A 22,859-nucleotide genomic window follows, 5' to 3' on the forward strand; every position below is an offset into this window, starting at 1 on the left:
GAGACGAAGCTATTGCATGCGGTTTCATCGGCCTACGACAATGTGTACTCAAGTTATATGCCATCATATCGAACCCGAATATCAACTTCTATGATTGAGTTTTTCGTGAACTGTGGTCGCGACGAAAACGATGTTGCATCGGTTTCCTTGGTTAGTCGACGTGCTGAAACCGAATATAATGCCAGATTTTGTCTAGGTGCAGCCAAAAAAAATGATTCGCACGATGTCGTTAAAACGCATATGTATAATCGCCTTTTTCTCGAAGACAAATCGTTCACATGCAAACTTCGCGCATCGCACTCGTGTAGTCCGACGAGACGAAGCTCTTGCACGCGGTTTCATCGGCCTACGACAATGTGTACTCAGGTTATATGCCATCATATCGAACACGAATATCAACTTCTATTATTGAGTTTTTCGTGAACTGTGGTCGCGAAGAAAACGATGTTGCATCAGTTTCCTTGGTTATTCGACGTGCTGAAACCGAATATGACGCCAGATTTTGTCTAGGTGCAGCCAAAAAAAAGCGATTCCCACGACGTCGTAAAAACGCATATGTATAATCGACTTTTTCTCGAAGACAAATCGTTCACACGCAAACTCCGCGCATTGAACTCGTGTAGTTCGACGAGACGAAGCTATTGCACGCGGTTTCATCGGCCTACGACAATGTGTACTCAAGTTATATGCCATCATATCGAACACGAATATCAACTTCTATAATTGAGTTTTTCGTGAGCTGTGGTCGCGAAGAAAACGATGTTGCATCAGTTTCCTCGGTTATTCGACGTGCTGAAACCGAATATGATGCCAGATTTTGTCTAGGTGCAGCCAAAAAAAAGTGATTCCCACGATGTCGTAAAAACGCATATGTATAATCGACTTTTTCTCGAAGACAAATCGTTCACACGCAAACTCCGCGCATTGAACTCGTGTAGTTCGACGAGACGAAGCTATTGCACGCGGTTTCATCGGCCTACGACAATGTGTACTCAAGTTATATGCCATCATATCGAACACGAAGATCAACTTCTATAATTGAGTTTTTCGTGAGCTGTGGTCGCGAAGAAAACGATGTTGCATCAGTTTCCTTGGTTATTCGACGTGTTGAAACCGAATATGATGCCAGATTTTGTCTAGGTGCAGCCAAAAAAAGCGATTCCCACGATGTCGTAAAAACGCATATGTATAATCGACTTTTTCTCGAAGACAAATCGTTCACACGCAAACTTCGCGCATTGTACTCGTGTAGTTCGACGAGACGAAGCTATTACATGCGGTTTCATCGGCCTACGACAATTTGTACTCAAGTTATATGCCATCATGTCGCATACGAATATCAACTTCTATGATTGAGTTTTTCGTGAGCTGTGGTCGCGAAGAAAACGATGTTGCATCAGTTTCCTTGGTTATTCGACGTGCTGAAACCGAATATGACGCCAGATTTTGTCTAGGTGCAGCCAAAAAAAAGCGATTCCCACGATGTCGTAAAAACGCATATGTATAATCGACTTTTTCTCGAAGACAAATCGTTCACACGCAAACTTCGCGCATTGCACTCGTGTAGTTCGACGATACGAAGCTATTGCACGCGGTTTCATCGGCCTACGACAATGTGTACTCAAGTTATATGCCATCATATCGAACACGAATATCAACTTCTATAATTGAGTTTTTCGTGAGCTGTGGTCGCGAAGAAAACGATGTTGCATCAGTTTCCTCGGTTATTCGACGTGCTGAAACCGAATATGACGCCAGATTTTGTCTAGGTGCAGCCAAAAAAAAGTGATTCCCACGATGTCGTAAAAACGCATATGTATAATCGACTTATTCTCGCAGACAAATCGTTCACACGCAAACTTCGCGCATTGTACTAGTGTAGTTCGACGAGACAAAGCTATTGCATGCGGTTTCATCGGCCTACGACAATGTGTACTCAAGTTATATGCCATCATATCGAACCCGAATATCAACTTCTATGATTGAGTTTTTCGTGAACTGTGGTCGCGAAGAAAACGATGTTGCATCGGTTTCCTTGGTTATTCGACGTGCTGAAACCGAATATGATGCCAGATTTTGTCTAGGTGCAGCCAAAAAAAAGCGATTCCCACGATGTCGTAAAAACGCATATGTATAATCGACTTTTTCTCGAAGACAAATCGTTCACACGCAAACTTCTGCATTGCACTCGTGTAGTTCGACGAGACGAAGCTATTGCACGCGGTTTCATCGGCCTACGACAATGTGTACTCAAGTTATATGCCATCATATCGAACACGAATATCAACTTCTATTATTGAGTTTTTCGTGAACCGTGGTCGCGAAGAAAACGATGTTGCATCAGTTTCCTTGGTTATTCGACGTGCTGAAACCGAATATGATGCCAGATTTTGACTAGGTGCAGCCAAAAAAAAGTGATTCCCACGATGTCGTAAAAACGCATATGTATAATCGACTTTTTCTCGAAGACAAATCGTTCACACGCAAACTTCGCGCATTGCACTCGTGTAGTTCGACGAGACGAAGCTATTGCACGCGGTTTCATCGGCCTACGACAATGTGTACTCAAGTTATATGCCATCATATCGAACACGAATATCAACTTCTGTAATTGAGTTTTTCGTGAGCTGTGGTCGCGAAGAAAACGATGTTGCATCAGTTTCCTCGGTTATTCGACGTGCTGAAACCGAATATGATGCCAGATTTTGTCTAGGTGCAGCCAAAAAAAAGCGATTCCCACGATGTCGTAAAAACGCATATGTATAATCGACTTTTTCTCGAAGACAAATCGTTCACACGCAAACTTCGCGCATTGTACTCGTGTAGTTCGACGAGACGAAGCTATTGCATGCGGTTTCATCGGCCTACGACAATGTGTACTCAAGTTATATGCCATCATATCGAACCCGAATATCAACTTCTATGATTGAGTTTTTCGTGAACTGTGGTCGCGACGAAAACGATGTTGCATCGGTTTCCTTGGTTAGTCGACGTGCTGAAACCGAATATAATGCCAGATTTTGTCTAGGTGCAGCCAAAAAAAATGATTCGCACGATGTCGTTAAAACGCATATGTATAATCGCCTTTTTCTCGAAGACAAATCGTTCACATGCAAACTTCGCGCATCGCACTCGTGTAGTCCGACGAGACGAAGCTCTTGCACGCGGTTTCATCGGCCTACGACAATGTGTACTCAGGTTATATGCCATCATATCGAACACGAATATCAACTTCTATTATTGAGTTTTTCGTGAACTGTGGTCGCGAAGAAAACGATGTTGCATCAGTTTCCTTGGTTATTCGACGTGCTGAAACCGAATATGATGCCAGATTTTGTCTAGGTGCAGCCAAAAAAAAGTGATTCGCACGATGTCGTAAAAACGCATATGTATAATCGACTTTTTCTCGAAGACACATCGTTCACAAGCAAACTTCGCACATTGCACTCGTGTAGTTCGACGAGACGAAGCTATTGCACGCGGTTTCATCGGCCTACGACAATGTGTACTCAAGTTATATGCCATCATGTCGAATACGAATATCAACTTCTATGATTGAGTTTTTCGTGAGCTGTGGTCGCGAAGAAAACGATGTTGCATCAGTTTCCTTGGTTATTCGACGTGCTGAAACCGAATATGACGCCAGATTTTGTCTAGGTGCAGCCAAAAAAAAGCGATTCCCACGACGTCGTAAAAACGCATATGTATAATCGACTTTTTCTCGAAGACACATGGTTCACACGCAAACTTCTGCATTGCACTCGTGTAGTTCGACGAGACGAAGCTATTGCACGCGGTTTCATCGGCCTACGACAATGTGTACTCAAGTTATATGACATCATATCGAACACGAATATCAACTTCTATTATTGAGTTTTTCGTGAACCGTGGTCGCGAAGAAAACGATGTTGCATCAGTTTCCTTGGTTATTCGACGTGCTGAAACCGAATATGATGCCAGATTTTGTCTAGGTGCAGCCAAAAAAAAGTGATTCCCACGATGTCGTAAAAACGCATATGTATAATCGACTTTTTCTCGAAGACAAATCGTTCACACGCAAACTTCGCGCATTGCACTCGTGTAGTTCGACGAGACGAAGCTATTGCACGCGGTTTCATCGGCCTACGACAATGTGTACTCAAGTTATATGCCATCATATCGAACACGAATATCAACTTCTGTAATTGAGTTTTTCGTGAGCTGTGGTCGCGAAGAGAACGATGTTGCATCAGTTTCCTCGGTTATTCGACGTGCTGAAACCGAATATGATGCCAGATTTTGTCTAGGTGCAGCCAAAAAAAAGCGATTCCCACGATGTCGTAAAAACGCATATGTATAATCGACTTTTTCTCGAAGACAAATCGTTCACACGCAAACTTCCCGCATTGTACTCGTGTAGTTCGACGAGACGAAGCTATTGCATGCGGTTTCATCGGCCTACGACAATGTGTACTCAAGTTATATGCCATCATATCGAACCCGAATATCAACTTCTATGATTGAGTTTTTCGTGAACTGTGGTCGCGAAGAAAACGATGTTGCATCGGTTTCCTTGGTTAGTCGACGTGCTGAAACCGAATATAATGCCAGATTTTGTCTAGGTGCAGCCAAAAAAAATGATTCGCACGATGTCGTTAAAACGCATATGTATAATCGCCTTTTTCTCGAAGACAAATCGTTCACATGCAAACTTCGCGCATCGCACTCGTGTAGTCCGACGAGACGAAGCTCTTGCACGCGGTTTCATCGGCCTACGACAATGTGTACTCAGGTTATATGCCATCATATCGAACACGAATATCAACTTCTATTATTGAGTTTTTCGTGAACTGTGGTCGCGAAGAAAACGATGTTGCATCAGTTTCCTTGGTTATTCGACGTGCTGAAACCGAATATGATGCCAGATTTTGTCTAGGTGCAGCCAAAAAAAAGTGATTCGCACGATGTCGTAAAAACGCATATGTATAATCGACTTTTTCTCGAAGACACATCGTTCACACGCAAACTTCGCACATTGCACTCGTGTAGTTCGACGAGACGAAGCTATTGCACGCGGTTTCATCGGCCTACGACAATGTGTACTCAAGTTATATGCCATCATGTCGAATACGAATATCAACTTCTATGATTGAGTTTTTCGTGAGCTGTGGTCGCGAAGAAAACGATGTTGCATCAGTTTCCGTGGTTATTCGACGTGCTGAAACCGAATATGACGCCAGATTTTGTCTAGGTGCAGCCAAAAAAAAGCGATTCCCACGACGTCGTAAAAACGCATATGTATAATCGACGTTTTCTCGAAGACAAATCGTTCACACGCAAACTTCGCGCATTGTACTAGTGTAGTTCGACGAGACAAAGCTATTGCATGCGGTTTCATCGGCCTACGACAATGTGTACTCAAGTTATATGCCATCATATCGAACCCGAATATCAACTTCTATGATTGAGTTTTTCGTGAACTGTGGTCGCGAAGAAAACGATGTTGCATCGGTTTCCTTGGTTATTCGACGTGCTGAAACCGAATATAATGCCAGATTTTGTCTAGGTGCAGCCAAAAAAAATGATTCGCACGATGTCGTAAAAACGCATATGTATAATCGCCTTTTTCTCGAAGACAAATCGTTCACATGCAAACTTCGCGCATCGCACTCGTGTAGTTCGACGAGACGAAGGTATTGCACGCGGTTTCATCGGCCTACGACAATGTGTACTCAGGTTATATGCCATCATATCGAACACGAATATCAACTTCTATTATTGAGTTTTTCGTGAACTGTGGTCGCGAATAGAACGATGTTGCATCAGTTTCCTTGGTTATTCGACGTGCTGAAACCGAATATGATGCCAGATTTTGTCTAGGTGCAGTCAAAAAAAAGTGATTCCCACGATGTCGTAAAAACGCATATGTATAATCGACTTTTTCTCGAAGACAAATCGTTCACACGCAAACTTCGCGCATTGCACTCGTGTAGTTCGACGAGACGAAGCTATTGCACGCGGTTTCATCGGCCTACGACAATGTGTACTCAAGTTATATGCCATCATGTCGAATACGAATATCAACTTCTATGATTGAGTTTTTCGTGAGCTGTGGTCGCGAAGAAAACGATGTTGCATCAGTTTCCTTGGTTATTCGACGTGCTGAAACCGAATATGACGCCAGATTTTGTCTAGGTGCAGCCAAAAAAAAGTGATTCCCACGATGTCGTAAAAACGCATATGTATAATCGACTTTTTCTCGAAGACAAATCCTTCACACGCAAACTTCGCGCATTGCACTCGTGTAGTTCGACGAGACGAAGCTATTGCACGCGGTTTCATCGGCCTAGGACAATGTGTACTCAAGTTATATGCCATCACATCGAACACGAATATCAACTTCTATGATTGAGTTTTTCGTGAACTGTGGTCGCGAAGAAAACGATGTTGCATCGGTTTCCTTGGTTATTCGACATGCTGAAACCGAATATAATGCCAGATTTTGTCTAGGTGCAGCCAAAAAAAATGATTCGCACGATGTCGTAAAAACGCATATGTATAATCGCGTTTTTCTCGAAGACAAATCGTTCACATGCAAACGTCGCGCATCGCACTCGTGTAGTTCGACGAGACGAAGCTATTGCACGCGGTTTCATCGGCCTACGACAATGTGTACTCAGGTTATATGCCATCATATCGAACACGAATATCAACTTCTATTATTGAGTTTTTCGTGAACTGTGGTCGCCAAGAAAACGATGTTGCATCAGTTTCCTTGGTTATCGACGTGCTGAAACCGAATATGATGCCAGATTTTGTCTAGGTGCAGCCAAAAAAAAGTGATTCCCACGATGTCGTAAAAACGCATATGTATAATCGACTTTTTCTCGAAGACACATCGTTCACACGCAAACTTCGCGCATTGCACTCGTGTAGTTCGACGAGACGAAGCTATTGCACGCGGTTTCATCGGCCTACGACAATGTGTACTCAGGGTATATGCCATCATATCGAACACGAATATCAACTTCTATTGTTGAGTTTTTCGTGAGCTGTGGTCGCGAAGAAAACGATGTTGCATCAGTTTCCTCGGTTATTCGACGTGCTGAAACCGAATATGATGCCAGATTTTGTCTAGGTGCAGCCAAAAAAAGCGATTCCCACGATGTCGTAAAAACGCATATGTATAATCGACTTTTTCTCGAAGACAAATCGTTCACACGCAAACTTCGTGCATTGTACTCGTGTAGTTCGATGAGACGAACTATTGCACGCGGTTTCATCGGCCTACGACAATGTGTACTCAAGTTATATGACATCATATTGAACCCGAATATCAACTTCTATGGTTGAGTTTATCGTGAACTGGGGTCGCGAAGAAAACGATGTTGCATCAGTTTCATTGGTTATTCGACGTGTTGAAACCGAATATGATGCCAGATTTTGTCTAGGTGCCGCCAAAAAAAGCGATTCCCACGATGTCGTAAAAACGCATATGTATAATCGACTTTTTCTCGCAGACAAATCGTTCACACGCAAACTTCGCGCATTGTACTAGTGTAGTTCGACGAGACAAAGCTATTGCATGCGGTTTCATCGGCCTACGACAATGTGTACTCAAGTTATATGCCATCATATCGAACCCGAATATCAACTTCTATTATTGAGTTTTTCGTGAACTGTGGTCGCGAATAGAACGATGTTGCATCAGTTTCCTTGGTTATTCGACGTGCTGAAACCGAATATGATGCCAGATTTTGTCTAGGTGCAGTCAAAAAAAAGTGATTCCCACGATGTCGTAAAAACGCATATGTATAATCGACTTTTTCTCGAAGACAAATCGTTCACACGCAAACTTCGCGCATTGCACTCGTGTAGTTCGACGAGACGAAGCTATTGCACGCGGTTTCATCGGCCTACGACAATGTGTACTCAGGTTATATGCCATCATATCGAACACGAATATCAACTTCTATTATTGAGTTTTTCGTGAACTGTGGTCGCGAATAGAACGATGTTGCATCAGTTTCCTTGGTTATTCGACGTGCTGAAACCGAATATGATGCCAGATTTTGTCTAGGTGCAGCCAAAAAAAAGTGATTCCCACGATGTCGTAAAAACGCATATGTATAATCGACTTTTTCTCGAAGACAAATCGTTCACACGCAAACTTCGCGCATTGCACTCGTGTAGTTCGACGAGACGAAGCTATTGCACGCGGTTTCATCGGCCTACGACAATGTGTACTCAAGTTATATGCCATCATGTCGAATACGAATATCAACTTCTATGATTGAGTTTTTCGTGAGCTGTGGTCGCGAAGAAAACGATGTTGCATCAGTTTCCTTGGTTATTCGACGTGCTGAAACCGAATATGACGCCAGATTTTGTCTAGGTGCAGCCAAAAAAAAGCGATTCCCACGATGTCGTAAAAACGCATATGTATAATCGACGTTTTCTCGAAGACAAATCGTTCACACGCAAACCTCGCGCATTGTACTCGTGTAGTTCGACGAGACGAAGCTATTGCACGCGGTTTCATCGGCCTACGACAATGTGTACTCAAGTTATATGATATCATATTGAACCCGAATATCAACTTCTATGATTGAGTTTTTCGTGAACTGTGGTCGCGAAGAAAACGATGTTGCATCAGTTTCCTTGGTTATTCGACGTGTTGAAACCGAATATAATGCCAGATTTTGTCTAGGTGCAGCCAAAAAAAATGATTCGCACGATGTCGTAAAAACGCATATGTATAATCGCGTTTTTCTCGAAGACAAATCGTTCACATGCAAACGTCGCGCATCGCACTCGTGTAGTTCGACGAGACGAAGCTATTGCACGCGGTTTCATCGGCCTACGACAATGTGTACTCAGGTTATATGCCATCATATCGAACACGAATATCAACTTCTATTATTGAGTTTTTCGTGAACTGTGGTCGCGAATAGAACGATGTTGCATCAGTTTCCTTGGTTATTCGACGTGCTGAAACCGAATATGATGCCAGATTTTGTCTAGGTGCAGTCAAAAAAAAGTGATTCCCACGATGTCGTAAAAACGCATATGTATAATCGACTTTTTCTCGAAGACAAATCGTTCACACGCAAACTTCGCGCATTGCACTCGTGTAGTTCGACGAGACGAAGCTATTGCACGCGGTTTCATCGGCCTACGACAATGTGTACTCAAGTTATATGCCATCATGTCGAATACGAATATCAACTTCTATGATTGAGTTTTTCGTGAGCTGTGGTCGCGAAGAAAACGATGTTGCATCAGTTTCCTTGGTTATTCGACGTGCTGAAACCGAATATGACGCCAGATTTTGTCTAGGTGCAGCCAAAAAAAAGTGATTCCCACGATGTCGTAAAAACGCATATGTATAATCGACTTTTTCTCGAAGACAAATCCTTCACACGCAAACTTCGCGCATTGCACTCGTGTAGTTCGACGAGACGAAGCTATTGCACGCGGTTTCATCGGCCTAGGACAATGTGTACTCAAGTTATATGCCATCACATCGAACACGAATATCAACTTCTATGATTGAGTTTTTCGTGAACTGTGGTCGCGAAGAAAACGATGTTGCATCGGTTTCCTTGGTTATTCGACATGCTGAAACCGAATATAATGCCAGATTTTGTCTAGGTGCAGCCAAAAAAAATGATTCGCACGATGTCGTAAAAACGCATATGTATAATCGCGTTTTTCTCGAAGACAAATCGTTCACATGCAAACGTCGCGCATCGCACTCGTGTAGTTCGACGAGACGAAGCTATTGCACGCGGTTTCATCGGCCTACGACAATGTGTACTCAGGTTATATGCCATCATATCGAACACGAATATCAACTTCTATTATTGAGTTTTTCGTGAACTGTGGTCGCCAAGAAAACGATGTTGCATCAGTTTCCTTGGTTATCGACGTGCTGAAACCGAATATGATGCCAGATTTTGTCTAGGTGCAGCCAAAAAAAAGTGATTCCCACGATGTCGTAAAAACGCATATGTATAATCGACTTTTTCTCGAAGACACATCGTTCACACGCAAACTTCGCGCATTGCACTCGTGTAGTTCGACGAGACGAAGCTATTGCACGCGGTTTCATCGGCCTACGACAATGTGTACTCAGGGTATATGCCATCATATCGAACACGAATATCAACTTCTATTGTTGAGTTTTTCGTGAGCTGTGGTCGCGAAGAAAACGATGTTGCATCAGTTTCCTCGGTTATTCGACGTGCTGAAACCGAATATGATGCCAGATTTTGTCTAGGTGCAGCCAAAAAAAGCGATTCCCACGATGTCGTAAAAACGCATATGTATAATCGACTTTTTCTCGAAGACAAATCGTTCACACGCAAACTTCGTGCATTGTACTCGTGTAGTTCGATGAGACGAACTATTGCACGCGGTTTCATCGGCCTACGACAATGTGTACTCAAGTTATATGACATCATATTGAACCCGAATATCAACTTCTATGGTTGAGTTTATCGTGAACTGGGGTCGCGAAGAAAACGATGTTGCATCAGTTTCATTGGTTATTCGACGTGTTGAAACCGAATATGATGCCAGATTTTGTCTAGGTGCCGCCAAAAAAAGCGATTCCCACGATGTCGTAAAAACGCATATGTATAATCGACTTTTGCTCGCAGACAAATCGTTCACACGCAAACTTCGCGCATTGTACTAGTGTAGTTCGACGAGACAAAGCTATTGCATGCGGTTTCATCGGCCTACGACAATGTGTACTCAAGTTATATGCCATCATATCGAACCCGAATATCAACTTCTATTATTGAGTTTTTCGTGAACTGTGGTCGCGAATAGAACGATGTTGCATCAGTTTCCTTGGTTATTCGACGTGCTGAAACCGAATATGATGCCAGATTTTGTCTAGGTGCAGTCAAAAAAAAGTGATTCCCACGATGTCGTAAAAACGCATATGTATAATCGACTTTTTCTCGAAGACAAATCGTTCACACGCAAACTTCGCGCATTGCACTCGTGTAGTTCGACGAGACGAAGCTATTGCACGCGGTTTCATCGGCCTACGACAATGTGTACTCAGGTTATATGCCATCATATCGAACACGAATATCAACTTCTATTATTGAGTTTTTCGTGAACTGTGGTCGCGAATAGAACGATGTTGCATCAGTTTCCTTGGTTATTCGACGTGCTGAAACCGAATATGATGCCAGATTTTGTCTAGGTGCAGCCAAAAAAAAGTGATTCCCACGATGTCGTAAAAACGCATATGTATAATCGACTTTTTCTCGAAGACAAATCGTTCACACGCAAACTTCGCGCATTGCACTCGTGTAGTTCGACGAGACGAAGCTATTGCACGCGGTTTCATCGGCCTACGACAATGTGTACTCAAGTTATATGCCATCATGTCGAATACGAATATCAACTTCTATGATTGAGTTTTTCGTGAGCTGTGGTCGCGAAGAAAACGATGTTGCATCAGTTTCCTTGGTTATTCGACGTGCTGAAACCGAATATGACGCCAGATTTTGTCTAGGTGCAGCCAAAAAAAAGCGATTCCCACGATGTCGTAAAAACGCATATGTATAATCGACGTTTTCTCGAAGACAAATCGTTCACACGCAAACCTCGCGCATTGTACTCGTGTAGTTCGACGAGACGAAGCTATTGCACGCGGTTTCATCGGCCTACGACAATGTGTACTCAAGTTATATGATATCATATTGAACCCGAATATCAACTTCTATGATTGAGTTTTTCGTGAACTGTGGTCGCGAAGAAAACGATGTTGCATCAGTTTCCTTGGTTATTCGACGTGTTGAAACCGAATATAATGCCAGATTTTGTCTAGGTGCAGCCAAAAAAAATGATTCGCACGATGTCGTAAAAACGCATATGTATAATCGCGTTTTTCTCGAAGACAAATCGTTCACATGCAAACGTCGCGCATCGCACTCGTGTAGTTCGACGAGACGAAGCTATTGCACGCGGTTTCATCGGCCTACGACAATGTGTACTCAGGTTATATGCCATCATATCGAACACGAATATCAACTTCTATTATTGAGTTTTTCGTGAACTGTGGTCGCGAAGAAAACGATGTTGCATCAGTTTCCTTGGTTATCGACGTGCTGAAACCGAATATGATGCCAGATTTTGTCTAGGTGCAGCCAAAAAAAAGTGATTCCCACGATGTCGTAAAAACGCATAGGTATAATCGACTTTTTCTCGAAGACACATCGTTCACACGCAAACTTCGCGCATTGCACTCGTGTAGTTCGACGAGACGAAGCTATTGCACGCGGTTTCATCGGCCTACGACAATGTGTACTCAGGGTATATGCCATCATATCGAACACGAATATCAACTTCTATTATTGTGTTTTTCGTGAGCTGTGGTCGCGAAGAAAACGATGTTGCATCAGTTTCCTTGGTTATTCGACGTGCTGAAACCGAATATGACGCCAGATTTTGTCTAGGTGCAGCCAAAAAAAAGCGATTCCCACGATGTCGTAAAAACGCATATGTATAATCGACGTTTTCTCGAAGACAAATCGTTCACACGCAAACCTCGCGCATTGTACTCGTGTAGTTCGACGAGACGAAGCTATTGCACGCGGTTTCATCGGCCTACGACAATGTGTACTCAAGTTATATGATATCATATTGAACCCGAATATCAACTTCTATGATTGAGTTTTTCGTGAACTGTGGTCGCGAAGAAAACGATGTTGCATCAGTTTCCTTGGTTATTCGACGTGTTGAAACCGAATATAATGCCAGATTTTGTCTAGGTGCAGCCAAAAAAAATGATTCGCACGATGTCGTAAAAACGCATATGTATAATCGCGTTTTTCCCGAAGACAAATCGTTCACATGCAAACGTCGCGCATCGCACTCGTGTAGTTCGACGAGACGAAGCTATTGCACGCGGTTTCATCGGCCTACGACAATGTGTACTCAGGTTATATGCCATCATATCGAACACGAATATCAACTTCTATTATTGAGTTTTTCGTGAACTGTGGTCGCGAAGAAAACGATGTTGCATCAGTTTCCTTGGTTATCGACGTGCTGAAACCGAATATGATGCCAGATTTTGTCTAGGTGCAGCCAAAAAAAAGTGATTCCCACGATGTCGTAAAAACGCATAGGTATAATCGACTTTTTCTCGAAGACACATCGTTCACACGCAAACTTCGCGCATTGCACTCGTGTAGTTCGACGAGACGAAGCTATTGCACGCGGTTTCATCGGCCTACGACAATGTGTACTCAGGGTATATGCCATCATATCGAACACGAATATCAACTTCTATTATTGTGTTTTTCGTGAGCTGTGGTCGCGAAGAAAACGATGTTGCATCAGTTTCTTCGGTTATTCGACGTGCTGAAACCGAATATGATACCAGATTTTGTCTAGGTGCAGCCAAAAAAAAGCGATTCCCACGATGTCGTAAAAACGCATATGTATAATCGACTTTTTCTCGAAGACAAATCGTTCACACGCAAACTTCGTGCATTGTACTCGTGTAGTTCGACGAGACGAACTATTGCACGCGGTTTCATCGGCCTACGACAATGTGTACTCAAGTTATATGACATCATATTGAACCCGAATATCAACTTCTATGATTGAGTTTATCGTGAACTGTGGTCGCGAAGAAAACGATGTTGCATCAGTTTCCTTGGTTATTCGACGTGCTGAAACCGAATATGATGCCAGATTTTGTCTAGGTGCAGCCAAAAAAAAGCGATTCCCACGATGTCGTAAAAACGCATATGTATAATCGACTTTTTCTCGAAGACAAATCGTTCACACGCAAACTCCGCGCATTGAACTCGTGTAGTTCGACGAGACGAAGCTATTGCACGCGGTTTCATCGGCCTACGACAATGTGTACTCAAGTTATATGCCATCATATCGAACACGAATATCAACTTCTATAATTGAGTTTTTCGTGAGCTGTGGTCGCGAAGAAAACGATGTTGCATCAGTTTCCTCGGTTATTCGACGTGCTGAAACCGAATGTGATGCCAGATTTTGTCTAGGTGCAGCCAAAAAAAAGCGATTCCCACGATGTCGTAAAAACGCATATGTATAATCGACTTTTTCTCGAAGACAAATCGTTCACACGCAAACTTCGCGCATTGTACTCGTGTAGTTCGACGAGACGAAGCTATTGCACGCGGTTTCATCGGCCTACGACAATGTGTACTCAAGTTATATGCCATCATATCGAACACGAAGATCAACTTCTATAATTGAGTTTTTCGTGAGCTGTGGTCGCGAAGAAAACGATGTTGCATCAGTTTCCTTGGTTATTCGACGTGTTGAAACCGAATATGATGCCAGATTTTGTCTAGGTGCAGCCAAAAAAAGCGATTCCCACGATGTCGTAAAAACGCATATGTATAATCGACTTTTTCTCGAAGACAAATCGTTCACACGCAAACTTCGCGCATTGTACTCGTGTAGTTCGACGAGACGAAGCTATTACATGCGGTTTCATCGGCCTACGACAATTTGTACTCAAGTTATATGCCATCATGTCGCATACGAATATCAACTTCTATGATTGAGTTTTTCGTGAGCTGTGGTCGCGAAGAAAACGATGTTGCATCAGTTTCCTTGGTTATTCGACGTGCTGAAACCGAATATGACGCCAGATTTTGTCTAGGTGCAGCCAAAAAAAAGCGATTCCCACGATGTCGTAAAAACGCATATGTATAATCGACTTTTTCTCGAAGACAAATCGTTCACACGCAAACTTCGCGCATTGCACTCGTGTAGTTCGACGATACGAAGCTATTGCACGCGGTTTCATCGGCCTACGACAATGTGTACTCAAGTTATATGCCATCATATCGAACACGAATATCAACTTCTATAATTGAGTTTTTCGTGAGCTGTGGTCGCGAAGAAAACGATGTTGCATCAGTTTCCTCGGTTATTCGACGTGCTGAAACCGAATATGATGCCAGATTTTGTCTAGGTGCAGCCAAAAAAAAGTGATTCCCACGATGTCGTAAAAACGCATATGTATAATCGACTTTTTCTCGAAGACACATCGTTCACACGCAAACTTCGCGCATTGCACTCGTGTAGTTCGACGAGACGAAGCTATTGCACGCGGTTTCATCGGCCTACGACAATGTGTACTCAAGTTATATGCCATCATGTCGAATACGAATATCAACTTCTATGATTGAGTTTTTCGTGAGCTGTGGTCGCGAAGAAAACGATGTTGCATCAGTTTCCTTGGTTATTCGACGTGCTGAAACCGAATATGACGCCAGATTTTGTCTAGGTGCAGCCAAAAAAAAGTGATTCCCACGATGTCGTAAAAACGCATATGTATAATCGACTTATTCTCGCAGACAAATCGTTCACACGCAAACTTCGCGCATTGTACTAGTGTAGTTCGACGAGACAAAGCTATTGCATGCGGTTTCATCGGCCTACGACAATGTGTACTCAAGTTATATGCCATCATATCGAACCCGAATATCAACTTCTATGATTGAGTTTTTCGTGAACTGTGGTCGCGAAGAAAACGATGTTGCATCGGTTTCCTTGGTTATTCGACGTGCTGAAACCGAATATGATGCCAGATTTTGTCTAGGTGCAGCCAAAAAAAAGCGATTCCCACGATGTCGTAAAAACGCATATGTATAATCGACTTTTTCTCGAAGACAAATCGTTCACACGCAAACTTCTGCATTGCACTCGTGTAGTTCGACGAGACGAAGCTATTGCACGCGGTTTCATCGGCCTACGACAATGTGTACTCAAGTTATATGCCATCATATCGAACACGAATATCAACTTCTATTATTGAGTTTTTCGTGAACCGTGGTCGCGAAGAAAACGATGTTGCATCAGTTTCCTTGGTTATTCGACGTGCTGAAACCGAATATGATGCCAGATTTTGACTAGGTGCAGCCAAAAAAAAGTGATTCCCACGATGTCGTAAAAACGCATATGTATAATCGACTTTTTCTCGAAGACAAATCGTTCACACGCAAACTTCGCGCATTGCACTCGTGTAGTTCGACGAGACGAAGCTATTGCACGCGGTTTCATCGGCCTACGACAATGTGTACTCAAGTTATATGCCATCATATCGAACACGAATATCAACTTCTGTAATTGAGTTTTTCGTGAGCTGTGGTCGCGAAGAAAACGATGTTGCATCAGTTTCCTCGGTTATTCGACGTGCTGAAACCGAATATGATGCCAGATTTTGTCTAGGTGCAGCCAAAAAAAAGCGATTCCCACGATGTCGTAAAAACGCATATGTATAATCGACTTTTTCTCGAAGACAAATCGTTCACACGCAAACTTCGCGCATTGTACTCGTGTAGTTCGACGAGACGAAGCTATTGCATGCGGTTTCATCGGCCTACGACAATGTGTACTCAAGTTATATGCCATCATATCGAACCCGAATATCAACTTCTATGATTGAGTTTTTCGTGAACTGTGGTCGCGACGAAAACGATGTTGCATCGGTTTCCTTGGTTAGTCGACGTGCTGAAACCGAATATAATGCCAGATTTTGTCTAGGTGCAGCCAAAAAAAATGATTCGCACGATGTCGTTAAAACGCATATGTATAATCGCCTTTTTCTCGAAGACAAATCGTTCACATGCAAACTTCGCGCATCGCACTCGTGTAGTCCGACGAGACGAAGCTCTTGCACGCGGTTTCATCGGCCTACGACAATGTGTACTCAGGTTATATGCCATCATATCGAACACGAATATCAACTTCTATTATTGAGTTTTTCGTGAACTGTGGTCGCGAAGAAAACGATGTTGCATCAGTTTCCTTGGTTATTCGACGTGCTGAAACCGAATATGATGCCAGATTTTGTCTAGGTGCAGCCAAAAAAAAGTGATTCGCACGATGTCGTAAAAACGCATATGTATAATCGACTTTTTCTCGAAGACACATCGTTCACACGCAAACTTCGCACATTGCACTCGTGTAGTTCGACGAGACGAAGCTATTGCACGCGGTTTCATCGGCCTACGACAATGTGTACTCAAGTTATATGCCATCATGTCGAATACGAATATCAACTTCTATGATTGAGTTTTTCGTGAGCTGTGGTCGCGAAGAAAACGATGTTGCATCAGTTTCCTTGGTTATTCGACGTGCTGAAACCGAATATGACGCCAGATTTTGTCTAGGTGGAGCCAAAAAAAAGCGATTCCCACGACGTCGTAAAAACGCATATGTATAATCGACTTTTTCTCGAAGACAAATCGTTCACACGCAAACTCCGCGCATTGAACTCGTGTAGTTCGACGAGACGAAGCTATTGCACGCGGTTTCATCGGCCTACGACAATGTGTACTCAAGTTATATGCCATCATATCGAACACGAATATCAACTTCTATAATTGAGTTTTTCGTGAGCTGTGGTCGCGAAGAAAACGATGTTGCATCAGTTGCCTCGGTTATTCGACGTGCTGAAACCGAATGTGATGCCAGATTTTGTCTAGGTGCAGCCAAAAAAAAGCGATTCCCACGATGTCGTAAAAACGCATATGTATAATCGACTTTTTCTCGAAGACAAATCGTTCACACGCAAACTTCGCGCATTGTACTCGTGTAGTTCGACGAGACGAAGCTATTGCACGCGGTTTCATCGGCCTACGACAATGTGTACTCAAGTTATATGCCATCATATCGAACACGTAGATCAACTTCTATAATTGAGTTTTTCGTGAGCTGTGGTCGCGAAGAAAACGATGTTGCATCAGTTTCCTTGGTTATTCGACGTGTTGAAACCGAATATGATGCCAGATTTTGTCTAGGTGCAGCCAAAAAAAGCGATTCGCACGATGTCGTAAAAACGCATATGTATAATCGACTTTTTCTCGAAGACACATGGTTCACACGCAAACTTCTGCATTGCACTCGTGTAGTTCGACGAGACGAAGCTATTGCACGCGGTTTCATCGGCCTACGACAATGTGTACTCAAGTTATATGACATCATATCGAACACGAATATCAACTTCTATTATTGAGTTTTTCGTGAACCGTGGTCGCGAAGAAAACGATGTTGCATCAGTTTCCTTGGTTATTCGACGTGCTGAAACCGAATATGATGCCAGATTTTGTCTAGGTGCAGCCAAAAAAAAGTGATTCCCACGATGTCGTAAAAACGCATATGTATAATCGACTTTTTCTCGAAGACAAATCGTTCACACGCAAACTTCGCGCATTGCACTCGTGTAGTTCGACGAGACGAAGCTATTGCACGCGGTTTCATCGGCCTACGACAATGTGTACTCAAGTTATATGCCATCATATCGAACACGAATATCAACTTCTGTAATTGAGTTTTTCGTGAGCTGTGGTCGCGAAGAGAACGATGTTGCATCAGTTTCCTCGGTTATTCGACGTGCTGAAACCGAATATGATGCCAGATTTTGTCTAGGTGCAGCCAAAAAAAAGCGATTCCCACGATGTCGTAAAAACGCATATGTATAATCGACTTTTTCTCGAAGACAAATCGTTCACACGCAAACTTCGCGCATCGCACTCGTGTAGTCCGACGAGACGAAGCTCTTGCACGCGGTTTCATCGGCCTACGACAATGTGTACTCAGGTTATATGCCATCATATCGAACACGAATATCAACTTCTATTATTGAGTTTTTCGTGAACTGTGGTCGCGAAGAAAACGATGTTGCATCAGTTTCCTTGGTTATTCGACGTGCTGAAACCGAATATGATGCCAGATTTTGTCTAGGTGCAGCCAAAAAAAAGTGATTCGCACGATGTCGTAAAAACGCATATGTATAATCGACTTTTTCTCGAAGACACATCGTTCACACGCAAACTTCGCACATTGCACTCGTGTAGTTCGACGAGACGAAGCTATTGCACGCGGTTTCATCGGCCTACGACAATGTGTACTCAAGTTATATGCCATCATGTCGAATACGAATATCAACTTCTATGATTGAGTTTTTCGTGAGCTGTGGTCGCGAAGAAAACGATGTTGCATCAGTTTCCGTGGTTATTCGACGTGCTGAAACCGAATATGACGCCAGATTTTGTCTAGGTGCAGCCAAAAAAAAGCGATTCCCACGACGTCGTAAAAACGCATATGTATAATCGACGTTTTCTCGAAGACAAATCGTTCACACGCAAACTTCGCGCATTGTACTAGTGTAGTTCGACGAGACAAAGCTATTGCATGCGGTTTCATCGGCCTACGACAATGTGTACTCAAGTTATATGCCATCATATCGAACCCGAATATCAACTTCTATGATTGAGTTTTTCGTGAACTGTGGTCGCGAAGAAAACGATGTTGCATCGGTTTCCTTGGTTATTCGACGTGCTGAAACCGAATATAATGCCAGATTTTGTCTAGGTGCAGCCAAAAAAAATGATTCGCACGATGTCGTAAAAACGCATATGTATAATCGCCTTTTTCTCGAAGACAAATCGTTCACATGCAAACTTCGCGCATCGCACTCGTGTAGTTCGACGAGACGAAGGTATTGCACGCGGTTTCATCGGCCTACGACAATGTGTACTCAGGTTATATGCCATCATATCGAACACGAATATCAACTTCTATTATTGAGTTTTTCGTGAACTGTGGTCGCGAATAGAACGATGTTGCATCAGTTTCCTTGGTTATTCGACGTGCTGAAACCGAATATGATGCCAGATTTTGTCTAGGTGCAGTCAAAAAAAAGTGATTCCCACGATGTCGTAAAAACGCATATGTATAATCGACTTTTTCTCGAAGACAAATCGTTCACACGCAAACTTCGCGCATTGCACTCGTGTAGTTCGACGAGACGAAGCTATTGCACGCGGTTTCATCGGCCTACGACAATGTGTACTCAAGTTATATGCCATCATGTCGAATACGAATATCAACTTCTATGATTGAGTTTTTCGTGAGCTGTGGTCGCGAAGAAAACGATGTTGCATCAGTTTCCTTGGTTATTCGACGTGCTGAAACCGAATATGACGCCAGATTTTGTCTAGGTGCAGCCAAAAAAAAGTGATTCCCACGATGTCGTAAAAACGCATATGTATAATCGACTTTTTCTCGAAGACAAATCCTTCACACGCAAACTTCGCGCATTGCACTCGTGTAGTTCGACGAGACGAAGCTATTGCACGCGGTTTCATCGGCCTAGGACAATGTGTACTCAAGTTATATGCCATCACATCGAACACGAATATCAACTTCTATGATTGAGTTTTTCGTGAACTGTGGTCGCGAAGAAAACGATGTTGCATCGGTTTCCTTGGTTATTCGACATGCTGAAACCGAATATAATGCCAGATTTTGTCTAGGTGCAGCCAAAAAAAATGATTCGCACGATGTCGTAAAAACGCATATGTATAATCGCGTTTTTCTCGAAGACAAATCGTTCACATGCAAACGTCGCGCATCGCACTCGTGTAGTTCGACGAGACGAAGCTATTGCACGCGGTTTCATCGGCCTACGACAATGTGTACTCAGGTTATATGCCATCATATCGAACACGAATATCAACTTCTATTATTGAGTTTTTCGTGAACTGTGGTCGCCAAGAAAACGATGTTGCATCAGTTTCCTTGGTTATCGACGTGCTGAAACCGAATATGATGCCAGATTTTGTCTAGGTGCAGCCAAAAAAAAGTGATTCCCACGATGTCGTAAAAACGCATATGTATAATCGACTTTTTCTCGAAGACACATCGTTCACACGCAAACTTCGCGCATTGCACTCGTGTAGTTCGACGAGACGAAGCTATTGCACGCGGTTTCATCGGCCTACGACAATGTGTACTCAGGGTATATGCCATCATATCGAACACGAATATCAACTTCTATTGTTGAGTTTTTCGTGAGCTGTGGTCGCGAAGAAAACGATGTTGCATCAGTTTCCTCGGTTATTCGACGTGCTGAAACCGAATATGATGCCAGATTTTGTCTAGGTGCAGCCAAAAAAAGCGATTCCCACGATGTCGTAAAAACGCATATGTATAATCGACTTTTTCTCGAAGACAAATCGTTCACACGCAAACTTCGTGCATTGTACTCGTGTAGTTCGATGAGACGAACTATTGCACGCGGTTTCATCGGCCTACGACAATGTGTACTCAAGTTATATGACATCATATTGAACCCGAATATCAACTTCTATGGTTGAGTTTATCGTGAACTGGGGTCGCGAAGAAAACGATGTTGCATCAGTTTCATTGGTTATTCGACGTGTTGAAACCGAATATGATGCCAGATTTCGTCTAGGTGCCGCCAAAAAAAGCGATTCCCACGATGTCGTAAAAACGCATATGTATAATCGACTTTTTCTCGCAGACAAATCGTTCACACGCAAACTTCGCGCATTGTACTAGTGTAGTTCGACGAGACAAAGCTATTGCATGCGGTTTCATCGGCCTACGACAATGTGTACTCAAGTTATATGCCATCATATCGAACCCGAATATCAACTTCTATTATTGAGTTTTTCGTGAACTGTGGTCGCGAATAGAACGATGTTGCATCAGTTTCCTTGGTTATTCGACGTGCTGAAACCGAATATGATGCCAGATTTTGTCTAGGTGCAGTCAAAAAAAAGTGATTCCCACGATGTCGTAAAAACGCATATGTATAATCGACTTTTTCTCGAAGACACATGGTTCACACGCAAACTTCTGCATTGCACTCGTGTAGTTCGACGAGACGAAGCTATTGCACGCGGTTTCATCGGCCTACGACAATGTGTACTCAAGTTATATGACATCATATCGAACACGAATATCAACTTCTATTATTGAGTTTTTCGTGAACCGTGGTCGCGAAGAAAACGATGTTGCATCAGTTTCCTTGGTTATTCGACGTGCTGAAACCGAATATGATGCCAGATTTTGTCTAGGTGCAGCCAAAAAAAAGTGATTCCCACGATGTCGTAAAAACGCATATGTATAATCGACTTTTTCTCGAAGACAAATCGTTCACACGCAAACTTCGCGCATTGCACTCGTGTAGTTCGACGAGACGAAGCTATTGCACGCGGTTTCATCGGCCTACGACAATGTGTACTCAAGTTATATGCCATCATATCGAACACGAATATCAACTTCTGTAATTGAGTTTTTCGTGAGCTGTGGTCGCGAAGAGAACGATGTTGCATCAGTTTCCTCGGTTATTCGACGTGCTGAAACCGAATATGATGCCAGATTTTGTCTAGGTGCAGCCAAAAAAAAGCGATTCCCACGATGTCGTAAAAACGCATATGTATAATCGACTTTTTCTCGAAGACAAATCGTTCACACGCAAACTTCGCGCATCGCACTCGTGTAGTCCGACGAGACGAAGCTCTTGCACGCGGTTTCATCGGCCTACGACAATGTGTACTCAGGTTATATGCCATCATATCGAACACGAATATCAACTTCTATTATTGAGTTTTTCGTGAACTGTGGTCGCGAAGAAAACGATGTTGCATCAGTTTCCTTGGTTATTCGACGTGCTGAAACCGAATATGATGCCAGATTTTGTCTAGGTGCAGCCAAAAAAAAGTGATTCGCACGATGTCGTAAAAACGCATATGTATAATCGACTTTTTCTCGAAGACACATCGTTCACACGCAAACTTCGCACATTGCACTCGTGTAGTTCGACGAGACGAAGCTATTGCACGCGGTTTCATCGGCCTACGACAATGTGTACTCAAGTTATATGCCATCATGTCGAATACGAATATCAACTTCTATGATTGAGTTTTTCGTGAGCTGTGGTCGCGAAGAAAACGATGTTGCATCAGTTTCCGTGGTTATTCGACGTGCTGAAACCGAATATGACGCCAGATTTTGTCTAGGTGCAGCCAAAAAAAAGC

Source organism: Diachasmimorpha longicaudata, unplaced genomic scaffold (genome assembly GCF_034640455.1).
Source record: "Diachasmimorpha longicaudata isolate KC_UGA_2023 unplaced genomic scaffold, iyDiaLong2 ctg00000057.1, whole genome shotgun sequence".
Lineage (NCBI taxonomy): Eukaryota > Metazoa > Arthropoda > Insecta > Hymenoptera > Braconidae > Diachasmimorpha > Diachasmimorpha longicaudata.